Source organism: Balaenoptera ricei, chromosome 2, assembly GCF_028023285.1.
Source record: "Balaenoptera ricei isolate mBalRic1 chromosome 2, mBalRic1.hap2, whole genome shotgun sequence".
Taxonomy (NCBI): domain Eukaryota; kingdom Metazoa; phylum Chordata; class Mammalia; order Artiodactyla; family Balaenopteridae; genus Balaenoptera; species Balaenoptera ricei.
Genome location: NC_082640.1, coordinates 131,419,408 through 131,434,589, shown reverse-complemented (window position 1 = coordinate 131,434,589; position 15,182 = coordinate 131,419,408). Strand labels below are relative to the sequence as shown.

The 15,182-nt window shown below is 33.9% G+C and overlaps 1 long non-coding RNA gene across 2 annotated transcripts in view; it reads left to right on the top strand.

The window, feature by feature from the left end:
* LOC132360600 (uncharacterized) overlaps positions 1-15,182 on the top strand; it is a 381,015-nt gene that overhangs the window by 193,084 nt on the left and 172,749 nt on the right. The window lies entirely within an intron of this gene.

Here is a 15,182-nt window from a genome sequence, read left to right as displayed (position 1 = left end):
TAGGATAAATTAACTTGTAGACATATTTTATTAAAAGGGCAGAATACAAAATGAAAAGAGAAGATATTAAAAGTATCCCCTACTCAAAAGAACAAAAATTAGACTGTGCTGACTTTTCAACAAAAACAGTAGACCATAGATGATCAGATCTTAACAAAGCAGACTCTAGTGCAGGTGTGCCAAGGTTAAATTCCATGGTTGTCATTTACTAACTCTATGACTATAGGCAAGATAATTAAATTTTGTGTGCATCTATTTCCTCACCAGTAAAAGAGAGATAAAAATAATAATTAATACATATGTTACAGTAGGCACAGAGCAGCAATTATATGTTCCCAGGCTCAGAAACTATATGTTCCCAGGCTCTGGTAAATTTTAAATGCTAAACAGGTTTGCAATTATTATTAAAGTTTGCAAGATAATACTTCATTCATGAATTGTACATAAAGTATATTTATTGTTCAAAAAGTAGAGTAAATACAGTACTTTCAGGTGAATAAAAATTGAAAGAGTTTGCTAATTAACAGACATGATCATAAAATCTTTGACCCCAAAAAATGTATTTAAACAGGAAGGCAGGGCTTCCCTGGTGGCGCAGTGGTTGAGAATCTGCCTGCCGATGCAGGGGACACGGGTTCGAGCCCTGGTCTGGGAAGATCCCACATGCCACGGAGCAACTAGGCCCGTGAGCCACAACTACTGAGCCTGTGCGTCTGGAGCCTGTGCTCCACAACAAGAGAGGCCACGATAGTGAGAGGCCTGTGCACCGTGATGAAGAGTGGCCCCCGCTTGCCGCAACTAGAGAAAGCCCTCGCACAGAAACGAAGACCCAATGCAGCCAAAAATAAATAAATAAATAAATAATATGGGAAGGATTCGCTTTAAAAAAAAAAAAATTAAAAAAATTAAACAGGAAGGCAAATGATCTGGAATTGGACGAAGAGAAGAAGGAAGGAAAAAAGGGTAACATTCAAGAAGAAACAAATTAGGCAAAACAAAGCTAAATCTACTAGTAAAGTAGGTAGGATATAGTGTGTGAAAAATAAAGTAATAGCAATGATAATGTTGCTTAATTTAGAACTAGAAAAATTAATAAATATCATTCTGGATAAAAATAGCATTGAATGTGGGAGGGGAGGTATTTTGAACTAGTTTTTATTAAAGTTTTAGAATGTTCCTGAGGACAGGCAAGATATTTAATCATCCATTTAATTAGTCAAGGCAATATTTCAATGACATTTTTAAAAGAAAAGAAATAAATTATAAAATTTCCATATTAGTAAATGAAATTTTATAAATAGTATCAAACCCCCATATTTTTTAAAAAAATTAATTTTAAAAGTCAAAAATTCTAAGATAATAGTAAAAAAAGAATAAGTATAAAACAACATAATATTGTAGAAAAGTAAAAATATGGTATAAGAACATCATAATTGAGATAAAAGTGTTAAATTCATTTTTTAAATAAAGATTGTCAGATTGGATTAAAAATGAAATTCAGAATTTGTTTTGTTTACAAAAGATACATCTAAAACAAAGATTGCGATTAAATAGTTAAGCATATACTGAAAAAAACTAACAAGTATAAAACTAGAATATAGACTAATATTAGTGGAAATAGTCTTCTGGGCATAAAATATTTGGGAAAGAATAGGTTACTCTATAATGATACAGATTTTTTAATGATTGGGAAGATTTTATGAACAAATATATATAGAACAAAAATTGAAAGCTCTATAGGAGATATTGGAAAATTTGCTACCATAATGGGAGATATTAACAAATCTGTGTCCATTACAGGTAGTTCATGCAAAGAAAAAACAAAACAACATATAATAGACTGAAAACATAATTAAGAAGATGGAATTATTGGAAATAAATAAAATTATGACACATGAACAGGGCAAAAAAAAGTAGTCAACATTAATTTTCCTAAGTCCAGTACTTGGAGCCATTGTCACTTGAAGTTGGCTCTTTAGAAATATAAAAAGAGCTGGAAGTCTCTTTCTGTATGCTTTTTGCCATTCCATTAATTTACAGCTTTCTATACTTCATCTTCTTAGAATTTGAGACTAGGTACCTATATATTTCTGATATAACTATTTAGGATGCACAGGAATAATATAAATAATGTGAATGGCACAGCTATTCAGAAACTTAGAAAAATACCTAGCAAACACTAGGCTCAATTTCCCTTTAAAAGCTCCAAACTACATACTGAAACATTAAGAACAGTTTGTTTTAAGAGCCTCAATTAAAAAAAAAAAATCCCATAGGAATATAAAATGCAGCGATTTTAAATTTCTTGCAACGTGATTCAAAGATAAATGAAATTCCAGAAATAAAATTGATTAGGTTTTTTTTTCCCCCTGGGGGACAATTTTATCCCACATCTGGGGATTTCAATTTTGAATATTCTTAAATAGGAGGGAGAATTTGGACATAACTTTTAGTGTGAGCAAATTAAAAATTTGCCAGTTCTGTGCTACCATCTCTTGTGTGTGCCCCAATGTGCCTCCATCCCACCAGTGTTCATGGGTGTGTTTGATCAATAAGCAAGTTTGTCCACAAGCAAAGCCCCAATTCAAAGTTTTATACTAGTTGTGTGTCCAAAAATATTTCCATAGATAACATATAATTATTAAATTCAACAGAGGCTTCAATTTTTAAAATATATGATGAAAATGATCAAAGAATACAATTCTGCTTTGTGTTTGGGGGAGGGTAACAATTTTTCACATTTACTTTAAAGATTTTCTGTATCTTTAAGTAAAAATCAGCCTCTTTTACAGATATTGTAGTGATTCCGCTAAAAATAATCATTTCTAATTTTTAAAAAAATCTGGCTACAAACAGCAGAAATGCCAAAGATTTTGACTTACTCAAAATAAAGTTTATTATTCATATAAAAGGGTGTGGTTAAAAGCAGTCATGGTGTGACTTTACTCCCTAGGTACCTTTACTCTCCAGGTCCCTTAGGGATCCAGAAAACTTTCAGCCTGTCCTCCATCATTCCAAATATAGCCTAGGCTTTCGTGACTTAAGATATATTCGTGTTTCAGGCAACCAAACCAAAAGAAAGATAAAGAAGAGATACAGTTTGTGTGTGTGTGTGTTGTGTGTGTGTGTGTGTGTGTTTGTGTATGTGCGTGTGTTTCAGCTGTCTCTTAGAAAAGGTCCTCGGAAGTTTGTGTTGCCTACCCTTCCTTCAACTCTTTCCCTACCCAGTTATTATCCGCATCAATGAGAAGAAATATCCTTTTCTTTTTGTAGCAGCCAGCAGAAACTTCATTGGCCAAGGAATGGAGAAGGGGAGCTCATGCTCTGAAAGCCCCTTCTCCCTGGGTCTAGGCAAGGACAAGCTTTTTATAGGTATAGGGGTGGTATGGGGCAGAGACCATTATCACTTAAGTTCATGGAAATGGGTGGAAATTTCCTGGAATGGGGTCCATGCCTCTTTTCTGCCCTTTTATGGTCCTTCAGGGTTTGGGTTGGAAGGAGGTTGAACTAACATGGAGCCATGGAGATGGGAGAGTAGCATTAAAATGAGATGATAATGAGCTTTAGAGTGACCTTTGTCCCAGTTTTGAAGTTCAGCCAGCCTATACCGTTTTCTTGTGGTTAAGCCCTCTTGTTGCCATCATGTAAACAGAGCTGGAGACACAGTCAGTTTTGGCTTTCTGCAAGTTTGCCTAGAGGGAGGTTTTTATTAGAAATGGGGATAAGGGGGGCTTCCTTGCTTCCTTGTCTAAGGCAGGTGTCCTTGTGTTTTATAGACACACTTTAGGCACAGGTTAGGGACCCTCTGGTTGCTCCCCTGGGTGACATTTGCACAGGATACATCTATTAATACTTCATTTTGAGAGACTGTAAGAACTGAAACAACATAATTTCCCGTCCCTGTTTTAGATAGGACTAAACACTCTTTCCTTTCCTCATGTTCAATAATTTTGGAGTGTGCATTTTTTCCTTCCCTGTGTTAAATGAACCTAAAAACAAGTAAAATTATCTAGCTACTTTCCCCAGGAAATAACTTGCTGGAGATGAGAATTTGCACAGGCACTATCCTTACAAAGTGGTACAGTTTTATGGGGTGTTTTCAGCCTACTTGGCACAACAGGGCAAAGACCTACTTCCTTCATATAAAATCTAGGAAAAAAATTGAAATCACAGTGATAACTTCAGGAACTTTTACCATGCAAAGGATTTGAGTCAAATTAGGAAAAAGTAAAAAAGAAAAAGAAAAACAAAGGAAGAAAACCTTGTGAGGATATTCTCTATCTTCTTCATCTAAAAAAAAAAAAAGGCATCTGCATTAGTAAGAGCTTTTTAATTACACAAGAGTATTATCATACTCTTGATGAAAGTACTAAGAGTTCAAGTTATTGTTTAAAGTACAGAGATTTCCTCTCTTGTACATACACATGTTTTAAAATTTGTTTTTCTACACAAATGCCACCTCCTCTCCTTGAAAAGGGACTATAGTTAGCCTTTTTACAGTAATAATTTCATACCTATTTTAATTCTTCTCTTTTCCTTCCATTGCATCTCTTTTTATCTTCTCTGGGAAAACTATGAAGATTACTTCAATAAACAAGAATTCTCTCTCCATTATGTGTACACTCTAAGAGTATCTACTCAAGTTAAATGGTTAATAATTTCTAAAAGAAAGAGGAAACAATTCATTGTGCATCTTTTCTATGTTTTCTCCTTGCAAAACTGAAACTTAGAAAAAATATTGCTTGTAAGTTTGGAAAATAGTTTTGGTTCCTAGACAAGAAGAAATAGTATACAATTAAAGCTTTTAGTATAAATTCAAGAGATAGAATCTTTTGGTATATAAATATAGAGATTTACATGTACATAAAATAATTCATGTAATATTCCTGATAATTAGTTTACTCTTTGAAACTATTAGTTTTTATAGATCAACTTATAAAATACTCTTTGTCCTCTTCCTAAAGTTATCACCATATAAAAATAATTTTTGCACGATATTTAAGAGAAGATTTTTGTTTTATTACTTACGATTTAAACTTTACATGATTTCTACATTAATTCTATGAGCCCAATAAGTTATCATTGTTTCTACAAATTATTTAAGACTGTAAAATATAAACATGTTTAATTAGAAATTGCATTGCGATCTTTTTAAAAGGTTTCAATATTGTAAATTATTTGCATACTACAATAATAATGAAAGGAAATTATTTGTTGCATTAAATCATAACTTCTAGATCTTTAGTCAACTTTATTTCAATATCTATAATATTAAATTGAATTAATTAATATATAATACTTGGATACCTAGACAATTTCCAGATGGAAAAAAAAGATGAAGTGTCAGTTATTAGACTATACATACCCATGTTCCTAATTTTTTATATAGACATGCTATAGAAAAACAGTAGGTGAAATTTAAGCAATATTTACATGTCTTTACTTTAAAATTTGTTAAGTGATACATAAACTGATATAAATGTAAGCTTCTGTCCAGAAAAATAAAACAAAAATTGATTACTTTGGTTAAAGGTGGTAATTAATATAAATGGCTCAGAAAACACGCAGTATAATGATTACAAATAAATTTGAAAATGAACACAAGATATTAAGTATGTTTGTCTATTGGCTTTTTAGGAAACGATTATACTCTATTAAGAGAGTAAATTATTATAAATATGAATACATGCATCATTTTATTTAATATGCTAAAAATTTAATTAAATTTTAAGCAAAATGTAAATGACTAAATGTTATTATTTACATATGTACATTTTTTGTTTATATAAATATATAAATATAAAAGTATATTAAGATCATTGGTCTTAATATTTTAGTTTATAAATCATAGATAAAAACAAACCTATGGACATTTTGTAAATACAAAATATCTGAGGAATGTGGAATCTGGATTTATAATGCCTAAATATGATGACTTAGTTGGTTCATTGTTAATGCATATATTAAGAAAGAAAAGAACTTAGAGATCCTAAACCATAAATTTTTACATGGCAGATATTTAAAAAGTTGAAATTAGAGGGACTTCCCTGGCAGTCCAGTGGTTAAGACTCTGTGCTTCCAATGCAGGAGATGTGCGTTCAATCCCTGGTTAGGAAACTGATATCCCACGTGCTGTGCAGTGCAGCCAAAAGAAAAAACATTAAAATTAGAATTTTGGTTTTCATTTTATAAAATCATCAAGTTTCCCTGTGGCCAAGTTACAGAGATTATTTTTTATCACCAAGATTTTCTGTTAAGTCTGAACTTTCATTTTTACAGTTTAATTTTGAAAATAACATTATGTTCCTAACGTATATATTTTAGTTGTTGTATATTATCAAAATGTCAAGTACATCAATTCTTTTGCTTTTGAAGAGTATGATTTTTGTTTGTATTTTGCCTCCTTTGACAATCCTACTGTATTATGTATGACCCAAATTTGGGCCACTCATTCAGAGTTTTAAAAAATCAAACAAAAAACCTGTTAAACTGTCTTTCAACACAAAAGTTAATCAAGGTTTCCTAAAATGGCCACACATACAAAATATTTGTTCCTTCAGCTTATAAAACAAAGCATAGTAGAAATAACTGGTTCTGTTTGATGTTATCAGCATTTTATCTTGAGTCATCTTTCATTTATTAAATTTAAGATCAATAATCTTATAAACCCTGACAAATCAAAAAAAAAAAATTTAGTAATCCTATGTAGAAGTAAAAATAATTACTATGATTCAGTGTCTATGTATTAACTAGGAATATATTTATGTATTATATATTTATTAGGAGCATATTCAGGTACTTGTAAAAAGACTGCTACCCATATGCCTACAATGAGATTTTCTTTCTGTTACTAGGTTCCAATGCATTTATTAATCAAAAATATCACAGTATGCATTATGGTTTAAATCAAAAATCCCCCTTTCCTCACCCCACTGTTATCCATGAGTTTGTTTTCTATATCTGTGAGTCTGTTTCTGTTTTGTTATATACATTTGTCTGTTTTATTTTTTAGATTCCACATATAAGTGATAACATACAGCATTTGTCTTCTGTTTGACTTATTCACTAAATATAATACTCTAGGTCCATCTACATGGTTACAAATGGAAGAATTTTATTCTTTTTTATGAATGAGTAATATTCCATTGTATATACATACCACATCTTCTTTATCTATTCATTTATTGATGGACACTTAGGTTGCTTCCATATCTTGGCTATTGTAAATAATGCTGCTATGAACATTGGGGTGTACGTATCTTTTTGAATTGTGTTTTCTTTCTTTTTTTTATTGGCTATATTCCTAAGAGTGGAATTGCTGGATCATATGGTAGTTCTATTTTTAGTTTTTTGAGGAAAATCTCCAGACTGTTTTCCATAGTGTCACCAATTTACATTCCCAACAACAGTGTACAAGGGTTCCCTTTTCTCCACATCCTCTGCAACATTTGTTATTTGTAGAGGCTTTGATGATAACCATTCTGCCAGGTATGAGATGATATCTTATTGTGGTTTTGATTTGTATTTTTCTAATAATTAGCAATATTGAGCATCTTCTCATGTGCCTGTTACCCATCTGTATGTCTTCATTGGAAAAATGTCTACTCACTTCTTCTGCCCATTTTTTAATTGGGTTGTTTGTTTTTTTGATGTTGCATTATATGAGCTGTTTATATATTTTGGATAGTAACCTCTTATTGGTCATATCATTTGCAAATATTTTCTCCCATTCAGTAGGCTGTCTTTTCATATTATTCATGGTTTTCTTTGCTGTGCAAAGGCTTTTAAGTTTAATTAGGTCCCATTTGGTTATCTTTGCTTTTGTTTCCTTTGCCTTAGGAGACAGATCCAAAAAAATATTGTTATGATTTATGTCAGAGTGTTCTGCCTAGGTTTTCCTCTAGGAGTTTCATGGTTTCAGTTTTACATTTAGGTTTCAATCCATTTTGAGGTTATTTTTGTATATAGTATTAGGAGATGTTCTAATCTCATGTTTTTACATCTAGCTGTCCAGTTTTCCCAACACCACTTATTGAAGAGGTTGTCTTTTCTCCATTGTATATTCTTGTCTCTTTTGTCATAGATTAATTGATCATAAATGTGTGGATATATTTCCAGGCTCTCTATTCTGTTCCATTGATCTATGTGTTTGATTTTGTGTTGGTACCATGCTGTTTTGATTATTGTAGTTTTGTACTATAGTCTGAAGTCAGGGAGGGTGATATCTCCAACTTTGTTATATTAGCAAGTGTAATATCTCTTCTTGTATTGATCCCTTTATCATTATATAATGTTATTCCTTGTCTTTTGTTATAGACTTTTTTAAAGTCTATTTTGTCTGATATGAGCATTGCTACCCATGCTTTCTTGTTTTTTCCATTTGCATGAAATATCTTTTTCCATCCCCTCACTTTTAATCTTTGTGTGTCTTTAGTCTGAAGTGAATCTCTTATAAGCAGCACATAGATGGGTCTTATTTTTTCATCCAATTTGCCACCCTATGTCTTGATTGGAGCATTTAGTCCATTGATATTTAAAACAATTATTGATATGTATGTACTTATTTCCATTTAATTACTTCTTTTCTGGTTGTTTGTGTAGTTCTTCCCGGTTTTTGTTTGTTTGTTTCTTTGCTTGTGGTTTGATTGTTCTTCAGTGGTAGGTTTGTGTTCCTTTCTCTCTTGTTTTTGTGTATCTATTGTAGGGTTTTGATTTTTGGTTACCATGGGGCTCATATATGTTGACCTATAACGATATTTACTTGTTTTCAACTGGTAGTCATTTAGGTTCAAACACATTTTAAAAGATCTACATTTTTTACTCCCCTCCCCCATATTTTGTATTTTTGATATATTTTACATCTTCATGCTTATCCCTTCACTGCTCATTGTAGTTATTGTTGCTTTTACAATTTTTTGTCTTTTAATCTTTTTACTAGCTTATTTAAATGGTTGATCCTCTGCTTTTACTATATATTTGCTTTTCTTAGTAGGATTTTTTCATTTCCTATAGATCCTTACTTCTTGTTATAGCCCTTTCTTTTCCACTTTGAGAAGACCCTTTAACATTTCTTTTAGGGGTAGGTTTAGTATTGATGAACTCATTTAGTTTTTGTTTGTCTGAGAAGTTCTTTCTCTCTCCTTCAATTCTAAATGATAATCTTGCTGGGTAGAGTATGCTAGGTTGTAGGCTTTACCCTTTCAGCACTTTGAACATATCTTGCCACTCCCTTCTGTCCTGCAAACCTTCTGCAAAATATCAGCCTGATAGTCTTATGGGGATTCCCTTGTATTTGACTCTTTGTTTTTCTCTTGCTGCCTTTAGAATTATCTTTTTATCTTTAACTTTTGCCATTTTAATTATGATATGGCTTGGTGTGGTTCTGTTTGGGTTCATTTTGTTTGGGACCCTCTGTGTCTCCTGTACCTAGATATGTTTCCTTCTTTAGGATTAGGACTCTTTCGCCATGATTTCATCAAATACATTTTCGACTCCCTTCTCTCTCTCTTCTCCTTCTAGGACCCCTATAGTGCAAGTGTTGGTATGCTTTATGTTATCCAGAGATCTCTTAAACTGTTCTCATTTTTTAATTTTGTTCTTCTTTTTGCTATTCTTATTGGGCAATTTTCACTATTCTGTCTTATAGAGCAGTTATGTATTATTCTGTATCACTTGGTCTGTTTTTTAATTCCTTCCATAAGTTTTTCATTTCAGTTATTGTATTCTTCATTTTTGATTGGTTCTTTTTTATATTTTCTAGCTCCTTGTTAAAATTCTCACTGTGTTCATCTATTCCGTCCCCTAATTCACTTAGCATTCTTATTACTAATGCTTTTAATTCTTTATCTGATAAATTGTTTACTTTTGTTTCATTATTTATTATTTCAGTTTTGTCTTGCTCTTTCAATTGAGACCAGTTCCAATGTCTTCTCATTTTGCTTAACTTTCTCTCTCTCTGTGAATTTAGGTGAAACAGTTAGCTATTGCAGTCTTGAAGGGGTGTCCTTATGTGGGAGTGTCCCTATAGAGTCTGCATGTTCCCAGTGGCTTTGGTGAAAAAGCTGGATTTGACAAGAACACAAGTCACGTCTTTCCCCTGGGTGTGCTGGCAGCTATAACCTTGGTATGATGTAGGGCTGGAGATGGAGGGACTAGGGCCTGAGCCAAGTGTGAGGCAGAACTTCCCCACTGCTGGGTGGCTGTCACCACCCTATTGGGGGTGGGGACGTATCCCAAGTTGCTGGAGCAGAAGCCCTGAGTATCAGGTCTGATCTGGCTCTATTCCCTTTAGATGTGTGCTCTCCCTTCTCCTAGCACCTGCACCCTTGCCCCAGAGGTGAGCAGTGCTGGAGCAGGAGGGGGTTGTGTATGATGGAGATGAACTGCAGTTGGCCAGCCACAGACAGAGGTCCAGGCTACCTGAAGTGTGCCACCTGTGCAAGCACCAGCGACGGATGCCCCACCCTGCTTAGTCACAGCTTCTGGTCTGATTCTCCTTTTTCCCTTACAGCCAACCACTACACCAAGCCTCCATTACCCCTGCTCTCTTATGGAGCCATGCTTCAAAGCAGGTGGGGCCTGAATGGACTCTCAGCATGTATTGGCATGTGGGCTGTGGAGGTCAGGCTTCCTTTAGAGATTGGTACCACCCCGGATATGCTGCCTTTAAAAGCACCAGCAATGGCCACCATAGTCCCACTCAGACCCTGACCCAGATCTAAGTCACCTCTGCATCCCATGGTAGATCCCTGGTCATGGCAGCCTTTGGTCCACTGCATACCTGCCATGTAAAGTAAGCACGGTTGGAGCATTTGCTTGGCTCAGGCTGGGACACCCCCTGAGGTAGTCACTGGAAACTAGGCAGCCACTTGAGCAGTCCTCAATCCTCCCCTCTCTGCCCTACCTCAGGAGCAAGCCAATTCTCACATGCTCCTTAGGAGTGAGTTCCAGGCTTCCCACATCCCCACTGTTGATCCCAGCAGGCTCTCAACCAGCCAATGGGGCTCCTCTTCCCTGTGTTGGATCCCATGACTGGGGCACCCAATATGTGGCTTGAACTGCTCACTCCCTAGGGCAGATCTCCACCCATGTAATCTCCCTTTTCCTCTGACTCCCCTCCCAGGGGCACAAGTCCCAGACTGATCGCTTCTCTTCCCTTCTTTCACAATTCCTTGTGGATCTTTCTCACAGCCTTGGTTGTACAGGAGTCTTTCTGCCAGTTTCCAGTTAGTTTCAGTGAGAACTGTTCCACATGTAGATGTATTTTTGATGTGTTCTTGGGGTGAGGTGAGCTCCATGTCCTCCTATTCCACCAATTTGGTCAATATCCTTAGTATACTAATTTTAGATTTTAAATATTCAATTTAGTAAAATTGAGGGAAAACAGTCTTATATAAGATAATTATCAAGATTAATGTAATTTATAAAAATGTAAATCTGAATACCACATACATTTATTTTTCTTTATAACACAAAATGGTTATAAAAGAATTTCTAAATAAAGAATTCAAAGAAAATTCTACTTTAAAATCAGAATTTGTACAGATGATAGTCTAATCAAAATACTATTAAAATAGAAATTAATAACTTTATAACCCATGGTTATTTGTAATGGTCAATTTTGGTTTGAATTGAAAAATGAAACTTTATTGAAATCCCATTTTAAAATTAATAACAATGGAATCTAAGGATGAAGACATGTTGAGAGAGTTTCACAGGCTAAAAGAAACCTTGAATTTGAGGCAGATTAATTCTAAGATAGTAGTAACCCTGTTATTCAGACTTGTGACTTGAAGGGTGATGTGGAAAGTACAGACAAAATCAAGATGATAGATAGAGACATAGTTTCATCTAGCGTTTCACATGTTATTTTCCTCAGTAACACTGTTTTTGAAGAAATAAAGAGCAGTAATAGAATTCTTTAGAAAAATCTAACCATGGACTGGTGGTAGTTTGGCAGGCTGTATTTATTTTAAAAAATTGTGGAGGACATTTGGAGTTTGCAGTTGATAAGATAAGCATCATGGCAAAGAGATTAGTGAATTCGTTTTCAGTTTACAAACCTATCACCATATTTTTCTACAGTTTGTATAATTTGCAATATGGAAGATACCAAAGACCTCCTAAAGACATACTGGGCAATTGCTGCATACACCTCAGTTCTGCCAGTGTTCTGTAGTAGATGTTCTTAGAGATCAAAAAGGTGAGATTTTATTAGAATGAAAATCTGAATTAACTAGGAGGAAGAAGCATATCCTTCCATATGAAAAGTTATTCCTTAGACAACACTGTTGCTTCTGCTAAAGCACTATCTGAGCATGTGACAGCAAAGAGCACAAAATTGAAATATCTGTTTCTAAAGAATTATGTTGTTTCACTGAAGAAGGCTGGGAAGTCTGTCCCTTTCAGTGAACCCCCAAAAGCTCTGGACTTCGTGTAAAGCGCTAAAGAAATAAAAGAAATAGCCTTTATGAAATGGTCCAGCACTGCCTTGTGTTCAGTTAGTGATTCTGTATCTAAAATGCTCTTTTAAAAAATGTATTTGGAAGAGAAAAAAGTAAAGAGAACTTTAAAGTTAAAGAAGAAGTAGAAAATCTTAGTGTGTCAAATAACAAAGGAAGATATTAGAAGAGTTGTCAATGAACTTTTATTTTTCCTTTGTTATTGTTCATTTTACTCTATTGTTGAAAGAAGCCTCTTGTATATCTCATACTTTAGATTGCTTTTAGTGTTTCTTTTCATCTTTAGCATTATGAAACATAATCCTAATTTTTTTTTTCTTTTTTACCATAACATGTAATTGTCTAATAAATCTAACATTCACTTCATCGTTAGAAATTATCATCTAGGCCTTCACTCTTATGCTCTAATTTGCATTTTCACTTCTGAAACTTTTGGGAAGATTTGAATTTTTTTCTTCTTTGTATTGCTATATTAGGAAAGACTCTCCAAAGATGTTGGGTAATTCCTACTGACAGATCAAAGGAATATGCTTGAGATAGTTTTGATTTGAGAATCTTTAAACACAAGTCTTCCTCAGCTTAAGGGGTTAAGTCCTGAGAAGGCTTATAGCTCATAGCTTATCCTAGCCTACCTAAAATATGCTCAGAACATTTACACTAGCCTACAATTGGGCAAAATCATCTAACACAAAATCTATTTTATAATAAAGTGTTGAATAACATGTAATTTATTAAATACTGTACTGAAAGTGAAAAACAGAATAGTTGTATGGGTACAGAATGATTGTTAGTATCAATATGTCAGTTGTTTAACCTCATGATCACGTGGCTGACTGGGAGCTGTGGCTCACTGCTGCCGCCCAGCATCAGGAGAGAGCATCATACTGCGTATCACTAGCCCATGAAAAGATCAAAATTCAAAATTCAAAGTACGGTTTCTAATGAATGCATATTCTTTTGCACCATCATAAGGTTGAAAAATCGTTTAAGTCAGACCATTGTAAGTTGGGGAATTTCTGTAGTTCTATTTCATTAGAGAATCAGTGGTGCTACTTTAATTACAGTCATTTGCCTCCTGATACAATTTTTGATTCTTGACATTTATTTCAATAAATACTTTAGTAGGCATTTTACTACTGTTATCTGTGTGTATTTGTAAGCTCTCTTAGGAAAAATAACCAAATAGGAAATGCTTTCCAAATCTATGCTTCATTGCTGCTGGATGATTAACTACTTCTATTCCTTAAGAAGTAAGATCAGTCTTGCTTTCTGAATAATCAGTAGATTAAATGTGTCAACAGAAACTTGGTGATGGCTGGGAGCATGCTATTAAAAGAGCACTTTAAAAATCATTATTAGGTAAATGAATACAGTATAGCTGTCTGTTTTGCAAGGCTATCATCTTCACTTTGAAAACTTGTCTGTTCCATTTTACATTTAATTAATGTCATGACAATTTAGATTTTTTGTCATGTGCCTGTTAGGCATAAAATGAAAGTATGTTTTAAAGCCCAAGGTTTTTACATTAGCAAGAAGTTTTAATAGACATTATACATTCAGTTTATCAAACACTAATGGCTTTATAGTTATTCTGTAAACACATGTGTTTATAGTTATTATAACATGACTTTATAGTTTTTCTGTAAACACATAACATAACATGGCTTTATAGTTATTCTGTAAACACATAACACATAAAACAATTCTACTTTTATATCTGGGATCCACAAGGAACACAGTTTTCAGAGTATGTGTAAATATTCTGGAAGGCACCACATTTTAGTGAAAATAGTAGAAAAACTTTGAGAATTTTCACTAATATACCAGAAGAGACTGGATCATAAGACAGTTGTGTTCACAATGGCATAACTGCAACAGGATTTGCCTTCCTTAGTAAACAACAAGAGAACTTAAAAAAATAAATGAAAACATTATTTTACCATTAGACAACAACAGAACAAGACAGTAATCTGAAAGAATGGCAACAAGCAAGGTGAGTTTGACAGTCACATTACTTACTGGCTATAGGCACTTTCTAGACCACGATATAGATGCAAGATGTGAGAAAGTAAACAGACTGGGACAGTCTGGCTGATTTGAGGAGATGGAGATTGAAGTTTGGAGAGGCTGAAGTAACTGGAATTTGTGGAGCAAAGGACCACAGAGAGGGAACTATATGAAAAGTAGTTCCTAAAATGTACATAGGGCTGCACATGAGGTGGTATTTTTGGCTGAGAACTAAGCTGCTCATGCACAGAGCAAGAATGCATGAAGCTAAGCAAAGACTCAGTATTGAAGAGCAACAACTGCAAAGTTTAAGTAGAACAATTCCTAGAGTCATGCAGGGAAGGGAGATTTTCTAGTCCTGATCAACCTGAGTAAAGAAACTTTGTTTACTAACTAGGAAATCAGTAAAGAACATGAATAAATATACTAATTCCTAGAAACATACAACCTACTAAGACTGAATTATGAAGAAACAGAAAACCTGAACAGACTAATAATGAGTAAGGTGGTTCGATCAGTTGAATAGTTGAGCTAAACTAACTCAAAAACAAAATCTTCATAGTCATGTAGTCATGCCAGAAAATGAAGTTTAAAAACGAGGTTCGAAAATATCACGCTGATCTACATGCAGCTAAACCTCCTGTTAAAACAAAAATCAAAACACTTTACATGAACATAACAAAATCTAGGCATTCAGCAAATTAGTATTCCAAA